The sequence below is a fragment of the Athene noctua genome, chromosome 5 (genome assembly GCF_965140245.1).
Source record: "Athene noctua chromosome 5, bAthNoc1.hap1.1, whole genome shotgun sequence".
Lineage (NCBI taxonomy): Eukaryota > Metazoa > Chordata > Aves > Strigiformes > Strigidae > Athene > Athene noctua.
In genome coordinates, this window is record NC_134041.1 from 42,820,607 (window position 1) to 42,832,290 (window position 11,684).

Genomic DNA, 11,684 nt, shown 5'->3' on the forward strand with positions numbered 1-11,684 from the left:
CTCAAATAAATAGAAGCAATCTGCAATATTAACTGTTGGAGCCAAACTGTTTACTATGTAAACCTCACAGTTGCATCAATTCTTAACAGTAACTTTTTTAAAAGTCCTTTATTAAAATTCTGGTCTGTTTATAGTTTACACAGTAATTTGAACTTTGAAGCATCTGAAATTAAAGCTACTCATAATATTTCATAACAACTTAGTTAATTCATTACATAAAGAAATTGATGCATTATGGGTTTTATTCAAGAACAAAAGAACCTACAGTTCCCACTAGCATAGTCCTTTGTACAATAAGTAGCGTAAGGAAGCCCTTAAACTTGTGCACAGGGAACAAAGTACAAAGGAGACTTCAACCCACAGACAAGCTTGCCTGAAGACACTAGCTGGCAGGCCTCAGTCTTGTGCTGTAATTCTGACTTGTTGTTTCTTGTCTTTCAAGCAGGGGAACGTCTGCTTCTTCCACTGTTATGGTTTGATCGCTGCCTAAACAAATCTGAAAAATGTGAAACAATTCTATTCTCATTATTTATAGCCTGAAGAGGATTATACTTATCTCTCCTAGTGAAAAATATAGCATGACCCAGAGAATATTTAAGTTAGAAATTTGATCCTGGGTACAAAGCAATTCTCCTCTAAATCAGTATTTTAAAACCAAATACAATACATTACTGATGAAGATTCATCATCATCTAGTGGCTTTTCAGTGCTTTTCTTGAAAAGTATTAATAGCCTTGAACATAATATTCAGCAATTCACAATTAGACCCAGTTAAAAGAAGATTTCAACTAGAGGGGAAAAAAGATTTTCAGATGGCAAATATCATTTTGTCAACAACACAACATTTTGAAATATTGATTTTGATGATGGAATATTTAAATTGAATATTTAATTTACCTTCTTGGTTTTGGCTGTCAGACTGTATTTCATTCTGACTTTTAATTTTGTATTGCATTTTATTAAAATATTGGCATGTATAATTTTATGTGATGTTGAAGGGTTCCAAGACAAAAGCACTCTGACATCTCTAAAATGAAATATTTCTGACTTTTCATGCCATGTTTAATTTTACACCCAATGAGGGAAGAAAAAAAATTCTTTTTTCAGAACATCACAGCTACCTTCAGGGACAGAAAATTTATTTCTCAGCCAGCTACATCCATGAAGAATAGTCTGACTGCATTAGCTTGCTAGTTCCTGATGCACAGGCATTCACAGAAGAAACATACCATTATCTCTGTGCCCTAGTGACAAAATCCAGAATCAGGGACCTGGAAATGAGGTTACATTCTACTTCTTTCCAGTGATGGTCTGAAGTATTATGAAGAATTTTGGTTATTTTAGATGTCTTCTGTGACTAGAGAGGATTTTGGCCTTGAGCACCTTTCTCCAACAGCAAAATTTGTTTTAAGAGCACAAGAGAAGAAACAGCCTTGCAGGCAAAACAAGTCGGGAGCCAACACTTTCAAAGCAGCACATTACAATTTTATCAGGCGAGGAAATTAAAGGCCTTCTCCAGGTGTTTGCTGAAATCAGTGCCCAGTGTATGTCTTCCAGCCTTCCATAAAGGGAGCCTTTGACGTGATAACACAACTGTTCCATTAGGGTCACAAATGCGTTTCAAGAATATATTTGAATGAGGTGCAGTGGTACATGTGGTGCCTACCATTCGTCAAGCAACTAAAATGAGGGAGCACCAGAAAAAAAAAAGGCCACACAAAAACCCCCAGAACTTCCCAACTTCACTATTATTTCATGGCCTTACAAAACCAAGACTCCCCAGAAAGGAAATACTCAAGTAACACAACCCCGCGAGCAGGCTGATAAATGACTGTTTCAGATGACTGAACTCCTCAACATTACTGGCACATTCAATTTCAAAGTCAAGAGAAAATGAGCTTTTTCCAAAACTGTTATTGAGAGGCTCCTGCCTGAAAATGTATATTCAGACTTGTTGCAGACTACTCTCACAGAAAGGAAACAACATTGTCCGGTTGCCAGCTAAAGTGTGTTTTATGAAAATAGAAATTCAATTTCAATGCTGCCAGCTACAGTATATTGATGGCATTGATGATACTTCCCTTGATTCACAAGTCTGTGAATCACATTCCTGGGGACAGAGTGGCATAGACTGTGCGAGACAGTAGGAATGTCACTGTCTGTGGAAGGAACCCCCTTAGATTCATGATCAGTCAGATAACCAACCAAGCTGTCTTAAGGATAAACAAATTTCTCCAAAGTCCCATACCATACACCTTTGTGCAGATGCTGCCCTTGATTAATACACACCTTCATTTAGCAGCCACAGCTTTTTAAGGAAGATTTTAACAGCTTTTGACCTAATAAAATGGCCACCTTTTTGACACAGGACTCTTTACAAAGCAAGAGGAAGATGGCAAAGGATAAATCTCACCTACAGTAACAAATCAAAGAGAAGTAACTGAAAAACTACAAGCAACTGAAACAACTATCTTAACCCAAATTACATTATTTTATATTTACAAGTTCCTTATGTTAAACTCAGCAAATTGCTGCTGCTTCTCCTTAAGCCTATGTGTCATTACAGATGAACCACATTATTTTCCTTTTGCCACAAATTCTGTCATGCACAGCAGAAGTATTTTCCCCAACCCCTTTGCATCATGCTGCTACTTAGACTTTTTTAGACAAGAACCACATTAGGCATCAATGATATCACCTTATGCCAACAACTCTGAAGAACAGTCAACAGCTTTATTATTGTCTGGATGATTAAAAAATCCAACCCATTGCCATTCCATGAACGTGGTGGTTGAAGGCAAGTGTAAGTTTAAGACCCCGTGAAGAGTTAGAGGAAACTATTCCACTTGGTGGCAGCAGTGGTCTAAAATACAATGAAGTTCCATGTTCCAAAACATCAAATCACACCCTCTTCAAACTTATATAGAAAAATAAGTCTTCCTTTTCTCGATAACCTCCCATACATTAGTTTATCCCTTAAACATTAATAAAGTTGGTATCTCTGCTTTTTCCCCCCCCTGTGATTTTGAACTTCATTACAGGATTAGAAACAACTTCCAAGAAAAAAAAAGTCAAAGCAGCTTCTTTTTTCAGTGAGGTTGGCATAAACATGAAAAAATATGCTAAACACTAGTCTCTCCAAGAGGGAAATTACTTTACTACCCAGTATATCCACTGCATTGCCTCATCAAACTTTTACAAGGAGAAGAATATGGAAAAAATGTCACCTTCTGTGGTGGGTTGACCCTGGCTGGACGCCAGGTACCCACCAAAGCTTCTCTATTACTCTCCTCCTCAGCAGGATGGGGAAGGGAAAACATAACAAAAAGCTCATGGGTTGAGATAAGGACAGAAAGAGATCACTTGCCAATTATCATCACAGGCAAAACAGACTCAACTCAGGGAAGTAAATTTAATGTAGTTTAATTAATCAATCAAATCAGAGCAGAATAATGAGAAATAAAAACTAAATCTTAGAAACACTTTCCCCCATCTCTCCCTTCTTCCTGGGCTTAACTTTACTCCCAAATTCTCGACCTCCTCCTCGCCAGCAGCGCAGGGGGCAGAGGATGGGTGTTGTGGTCAGTTCATCACACATTGTTTCTTCTGCTCCTTCCTCCTCATGGGGAGGATTCCTCACACTCTTTCACTGCTCCAGCATGGAGTCCCTTCCACAGAAGACAATTCTCCACAAACTTCTCCATTCCAAGTCTTTTCCATGGGCTGCAGTTCATCACAAACTGCTACAGTGTGGGTCCCTTCCATGAGGTGCAGTTCTTCAGGAAAGACTGCTTCAGCAGGTCTCCCTGAGGTCATAAATTCTCCCAACAAACCTGCTCCAGCATGGGTTCCTCTCTCCAGAAGTCTTGCCATGAGCCTGCTCCAGCACAGGCTCCCCACAGGGTCACAGCCTCTTTCAGACACCCACCTGCCCCAGTGTGGGGTCTTCCCTGGGCTGCAGGTGGATATCTGCTCCACTGCTAACCTCCAAGGGCTGCAGGGGCATAGCCTGCCTCACCATGGTCTTCACCACAGGATGGAGGGGAATCTCTGCTCTGGCACCTGCAGCACCTCCTCCCCTCCTTTGTCACTGACCTCGATGTCTACAGAGTTGTTTCTCTCAGATATTCTCACTCCACTTTCTGGCTGCAATCCCTGTTGCACAGTAACTTCTTCCTCTTCTTAAATGTGTTATCCAGAGGCACTACCACTGTTGTTGATTGACCTGTCCTTGGCCAGCAGCAGATCCATCTTGGAGCCAGCTGGCATTGGCTCTGTCAGATGTAGGAGAAGATACTAGCAGCTTCTCACAGACACATTCCGCCCCCCTCCCCCCAAAAAAAAAAACAACAACTCCAACAACCAAACAACCTTGCCACACAAACCTTAAACAACTTCTCACAATCTTCAGTGGATTAGTGTTCTGGAAAGAGAAGAGACACTTACACTGGGCTGTATCATCATACGGCTTTTGATGCCAGCTCCTGGATGAGCAATGTTACAGACAAAGTTCTTGTCCCTAGAGCAAATCCTGGGTATAAAAACTATGCCCAAGGATTCCTCCTTGTCAGCAGGGAAAGTATACTGCCAAACTCTGTCATACTAACAAATCTGCTCCATGATAGCTCTAGCAGTCCACCATAGCACTTTATGTTCCCTCCAAGATACACATCACTTCTAACAATAATTTATACAGCTGCAGACTAGTGCAGAACCTTGATTTTTCTCCACTCAAAAAAAGACATATTATGCCATGCCCACAGCCTATGCACAAGTAATCTGCCTTTCTCATTGTGGTTCCCTCTTTGCTTTACCAGAGATTTTCTGAAATTAAGTTGCTATGCTCAAAACTGCATACAAAAACTAAACGTTCTCCCTGCTTAACTGTATCTTTTGTAAGTGAGCTGGTGCTATGAATCTGCTGCCCTAAGCAAACTAGGAATCAGCTGCTTGCATGTTACAGTCACTGAATATTCCTCTGCTCTAGGCAATCACCTGCTCCAAATGCATGCCAGTGCCATCTGCCCCTTAGATAAGAAAATACATGGTCCTTGCAAGAACCTCTGGTGATTTACACCAGAGAGCTATTACCTATGGCCTCCCAGTAACAAGATAGGATGAGGGAGGAGCAATAACTTAGAGCAGGGAATTATTGCTGCTGTTTGGCTATTAAACAAGAAAACTCCTAAAAACTGCTCTCCAGTCTTAATTGACTTGAAGCAATCAAATCGCCTAACTAAGGCTTTCCTACACAGACTTGAACTATGAGACAAAGGAAGGGGACAGCTGGAGGAAAGGCACTTAAATCCAGAGTTGGCCTGGGCAGTTCCATGCTCCTACAAAACTGTGTACCTTGCGTTTTATCTTCCCTTGGGTACCTTCCACCTGCTCTTTGTCAAACTTGTTCCTTTCATTTTAACTTCAGTTAGGTCATCTTCATCCTCTGAAACACTTTACTAAGAAATAACACAAGTCAGCTACCTTGAACTGCAACAGAGCTCTCTGCTCCTAAAAACTTCAGCTCAAGCTGCAGGTGCTTATGAGCAAGACTTTCTGACCTGGTGGCTGCTGGCACCTTTGTAGATAAACACAGAGAAACCAAAACATCTAAACGCCAGAAGGTGGATGCAAATAAACATAGGGAGATGCTACATACATATGCAAGTGGTAAAACCACTGATGAAGGAGCAGTGGTTTTCTATGCATCTGTGAAGACCTCTGGACCAACAGGATCTTCATCATATCCTCCTGGAATTGCTGCAACAGCTTCTACACAATTACTAAGACACTTCAAAGTGAAACTTTTCCCTAGTTTGTAACACAGGTACATCCCTGTTCTCAGTTACACCCCTGCATTTACTTTGCCTGCAGAAGGCTTTTTGTTTGGTTGGGTTTGTTTGTTTAGAATGTGCAAAACTGGTAAAAACTTCAGCTGTATTGATTACTTTTCAGGTCAGGGGTGGGGAAGAAGAGGTCCTTTAAAATTTTAGTAAGCAGTTTAAAGCTCATTTTCCCTCTTCCCTTCATACTAGCTTGTTCAAAAAAGCAAAATCTATTTGTTACTCCCCAATTTATCACCAAAACGAGCCTGACATTAATTGCATTCTGTTATTACAAGCGGAGGTCATATTTGCTTTTCTTAATAGAGTTTGCAGCTCTTATTTTTATAGATATTCCATGTGGGCTAAATAACATTAAGAAAGCTAAGGTCAAAGCCCAGTCATTTCAAAGGAATAAAGTGAAAGATTTACAAGACATCAGGTGAGAATAGTTTATAAGGGGAAGCAAGGCTTTTCTTCTGAGATTACACCAATTGAAGCCTAAATTGGGGAAGAAATCCCAAGGGAAGACACACTCCACTTGGTAAATCAATACTGCTCAGAGATGCAACTGATTTGATCTTGAATCTTAAATGGGTGATAGCATTTCACACTCTAGGAAGCTTCCCTACAAACACTACGTTTTTATTTCCATTAAGTACATTTGGGATTTTCCCCCCTCAAGTTTTGCAACAAAGCAGTCAGATGTCCTGGTCAGGGGTTGCCACTTTTAGGTCACCTCTGTGTTGTCACCAACCCATATCTGCCCTCACAGATACGTTCTCTGGTCTGACGGCATAATTGCTTATGAATCATTTCCTCAACCACTTCAAACAAAATTATTTGCCTGGGTTAAAAATATTTCTTTCTAAGATGACTGATTTTAACCACATTAAATTACATCAGCAGTTATGCCACTTGACCAGAGGGAGGGATCCCCATGGCAAGTAGCCAGGGACAAGGATGGCCATAGGACTGTAACCTGTCAACTTAGTATTGCTAAAGCTGTAAGAATGCTGACCAAAACCCGATCTTGCTTTATTGACATCTATTTTTACTACCATAAAGTAAAGAAACATTTTTTAAAGTAATACTGAGCATCATTTAAAATGTTTTCTTGCTTTTAGTGTTTCTTGTATGCTGCCCAGAGTTTTGCGTGCCTGCCCTTACCATGCAGGTGTTGGCTTGAATTAAGGCAAGCACTTAGCACATCACATAACCTCAGATCCAGAGTGAAGCCAGTGAGACCTGACCTGTGGTTTCACTTTACAAAGAGAGTTTGAGCTGTGTTGTTTCAGTAAAGGCAGAGCAGCCCACTCACCCAGCTCACCACACTTACTTCTCAAGCAGGTGGGCTATCTCATTTTTTGCAGCAGCAGCCCCAGCTCAAACAACTTGCCTTCACATCTGCTCCACACTTGCACCACATTAGCGGGACTGCTCAATCCTTCAGCAGCCTGGAAGGGGAGCCAATATAGTTCAACCACCATCCCTGTCCTGGGGTCAGGGTAGGTGTTTCTCAGCTGGATCTATTAACCCAGCTCAAGTGGCCCTTCTACTGAGGTGGCACTGAACCATGGATGCAGCAGAATAAATGCAATAAACCAGCATTGCCAATAAACTCTGTATTGTGTAGACACAACAGAAGGCCTTTTAGGAGATACTTGTACAAGTCATTGTGTCTGCCCATATATATTTTCTTGGGTAACATGGACAGTTGGATGAGAGTTATTCTACGTGTGCAAAAACACCTGTTTAAAAAGCATTTCTCTGGAGTGTTCTCCAATCTATCTGCACCTCAGAAGTAAGTTTATGCTATCCTACACCTACCTTGGGCTGCAAGATAACGGTGAAAGAGAGATCACATTGTTACATCTCCTCCTCTCCCCCCCACCCCTCCAAACGCCAAAAGGCAGCAGTAGTTTCAATGTTGTAGATACTTGCACCAGAGATCCCAAGCTCTCAACACAGAGTGAAAGTCATCAAGTGGTGATAAGTTTCAGTGATTGATAAATATGAGCTTGATTTAAATTTGTGCCCTAACCTGGAGATGGTTAAGTCTATCCAGCTACTATTTGCTTTCTTTGCTGCCCAGAGTTTCATACGACCACCAAAATCCCCTTCCTGTGGGAGGTAGTATGGTTGGCTGGGGCACTGCTAACCCATCCAGAGACAGGCATCAGCACTCTGTGTGCTCTACCCCACTAGCTCTAGCACTGTCTGCAAATGCGTTAGCAATGCCCTCTTTGCCAGGTTACACGGCAGGACAGATGCTAGGTGCCAGGCTAATAAGTGGCTTGATTCTGGCAATCCCTAGGACACAGGGAGAGTGAGTTAGGGATGAGGGCAGCATATATCAAACTACACAGCCCAGAAAAAAACTAGTCTATAAACAGGAAGTTACAAGCTTCACACTAATTCTTATTAAATGTTAAGGAAAAACAACCATCTGAACCACAGAAGTCTATGTACAATTGCCCAAAAGCCTGCAGAATAAAAGTACAATTCTCTTAATTTATTGAATGCTGTCTGCAGCTATATACATTGGTTGGGTGGAATTCAGTGTTTTTGAAAAGGCATTCCATTACTTTGCTTATGTGAGAGGTATAACTTTAAGGCTCTCTCTAGTCAGACCTTTGCCCTTAGCAAACTTTGGGTCCTCCTGCAGTTTCATCATAGTTCTCTTAAAAGATGTCATAGCATCTTCACCTTCTTCCCATAAGTGACACTATTGAGATGGGAAAAGAAAAACAAGAACAAACCAAAACCAAAGCCAATCCTGGTCTGCCATAGAAGGAGAAGGTGTTCTAATCTGCTACTTTTTCCTTTGTCTTCCTCCTCCTATTGGCTTTTAAGGTGTAATCAGTTGGTCCCTCTTCTCACACTCATATCTAACTCCTCTTTAGTTCCAGGGGAGAATTCTGCTGGGAATCTTGCCAAAAGTTCACTTTGGGCAAGGCTAAAAAATGCTGATATTAGTCCTTCTCAATGACTGCAATATCTGGTTTCAACAGCATCCATACATCAAACCTGCATCATCTGCTTTAATTACCATACATTTTGATCAGTCTCCTTCTCTTGCTCTACCCCCTATATTAGTATTTCCTTTGCTATGGAATTCAAGACTGCTTTTTCTGCATCTTCAGTATCTCTGCAATTAAGTAGTTTGGCACAGCATCTTGTCCTGTATAAACTATATTGTTCCACTTGCTTCATATAGATATGGATACTAAAGATATGGCAGACAACCCTTTTTTCCTCTTCTCGGTGACCTACTCAACTGTTATGAATATATGCATTGCCTGGATTCTTTCACTTTAGCACTCATTTCAGCCCTGTTCCTAAGTATCTATTTAAAGATTATGATCTATTACTTTGCATGGCTTCAAGTTAGCGCTGAAACCATACATGGCCAGCTGAAATATCTGTAGCCTGTAGGTTTGCCTCAGGCTAAACCATCTCCTGTACTAGTAGTCAAAGCAAGTACCTTCTCATTTATTAAAGATGTGTTGCATCCACATACCTCTGGCAGCTGCTGTGGCTAACTGCATAAAAGATAAACTACAGTCAACCAGTTTGGATGAGGTTCACATCAGGCTTTTAGCTCCCATCTTAAACAAGTTAAAGTCAAGTTTAGATTTTTTTGATCTGACCATCTGGAATTATTTAGAAATAACAGCTAAAAACCTGGACCTCAAAAAGGCAGGTATTCTAAGACTACAAACAGCCCAAAGTTCACAGATCTTTGGGACAGAGATCTCAGTACAATCCTGTATCTAAAACCAGAGGTTAATCAGAACAAATACTGTAAGGTCATGATAAAAGCTTAGTCTTTAGGCCAGTACCTTTAACTTAGCCATTTGAATTTAAAGATCACTGTGGATATGGCAAGGTCCTTTCCACAACTATAGGGATTATCATATTCAGCATGTGAAAAGACATTGTGTTGTATTTCAGTTGCCCAAGTATTACTGCTTAGCACATCAGTATTCCTCAACAGCACTGTCACAGCATAGAAAGAACACACCAGATTTGTAAGCAAGCGGCTGGAACATTTGTAAGTCTCATTCCAGAGAGGACACCACTAACCATACAGCTTCACTACAGTGTCATCCTGTGGATTCTAAGAAAGCTACTCACAAGTTGAAAGTCAGACAGACACAGGCCTGACCCTGAGAAGCACCCACAGCCATTCTTTCTGCAGGTGGTGTGCTAGAAAACAGCACTGATTGAAGACCTAGCTAGTTTTTCCCCACTTGGTCCCTTTCAAATCCAGTGTTTTCTAGCTTACACAGAGACAGTATTCTAATATTCCCCCTGCTATGACTGGAAGGTAGAAATACATTTAACTTACTCCTCAGAATTTATTCCTAATGCCCCCATTTCTGCTGCAGTGCTTCTCATGCTAAGTCTTTAGGAACAGGCAGAGGTTTTGCTTCCTTGCCACAAGGCTACTCTCTCTAGGACTACATGTTTTGACAGTAAAGCCCTAAATTGTTTTTAGAACCTTCTCTAAAACCCATCAACTGCGTAAAGTCTGCAAGGGCAGAAGCCATGCAGCCCTAAATTACATAGGTTTGAAGAGACAATCACTACATTAACAGCCTGCACCATCTCAGGCAAAAGCATTGAGAATGACTTGGGATGCTTCCAGATACCTACATGTTGTCTTGTCACAGGGTCTTGGTTTTGTGTAAGAAACCGCTCTTAAAAAAAAAACCAACAAAACCAACCCCTCCATTCATAAAATTTCTACAGCCTTCCTGGGTAATCCATTTCAGCATTCACTATCCTCAGAGGGACAGTTCTCTCATCACCTCAGCTAATATTTAAAAAACACTATTATTTTGATTTACCCAGTCAAGAAGGCTGGTAACATGATGCTAGAAATAAGCCTAAAACTTAACATTTCAGTTCAACATTTCCAAAAGTAGTAGTTCTCTGAAAATGCTGAAGTGCACATTTTACAGAACAGACACCCATAGATCCTATGGGAACACGACTTACAGGAACCAGGTTCTTAACTCTAAAGGAAAAAAGTTATTGGTGTTAATTCAAGTGTAGTTTGTCATGAATAAGATACAGTGAGACCAATGATACCCCTACAAGAAAAACAAAAGGCAAAGATAAAGCTTGAGGGAAAATTATCTGATTAATTTCAAAGCAGAAAAATATTTATCTTCTGATAGTTCTGCAATAGTAACTTTTCCCCTGTTGTCTAGGATGACTAATATACTACAGATACTATATTTTATCTGATGGATACAGACTCAGTACAGTAAGAGCTAATCATCACAGTATTATTGAAGAGATTCATGCTGATAAGCCTTGAGATGGTCTTGTTCTAAAGCTCAGACAAATCAGAAGTCAGATTGCTCATAAAAAATCAGCCCTTAAATAATTGCATACAGAAATCTTATGCATGAACTAGTTTGTGATAAGCTGAAATTTTACCAATAAACTTGTTGACACAATCTGGTTTCATGTCATGCAAGTCAGAGTCAGAACGACTTTGATACGTCAAGAAACTACAGTTAACGCTAGATCATTTTCTTTAGTTGTGTCTATACTTAAAATTTTTTATATCAAGGCCAGCATTCAGAATCTGCTACAGCCTATGTAATTTTCCTTCAAAAGAGCAGCTTTATGGCCAAGATCCTAGGCTATAACCTGGATTCACATACCAGTTCTGCAGTAAAACTCCTAGGGGGCCTTTGCCAGTAATTTAACCTTTTTTAAGGCAGGGTCTTCATTACTTCTCTATCTCTGATGAGCAGTGATAGTACTTATCATATCTTGCTTTTATTTGCCTCTCCAGATACCAAACTTTTGAGCAAGGACTGATCCTTAATATATACATCAGTA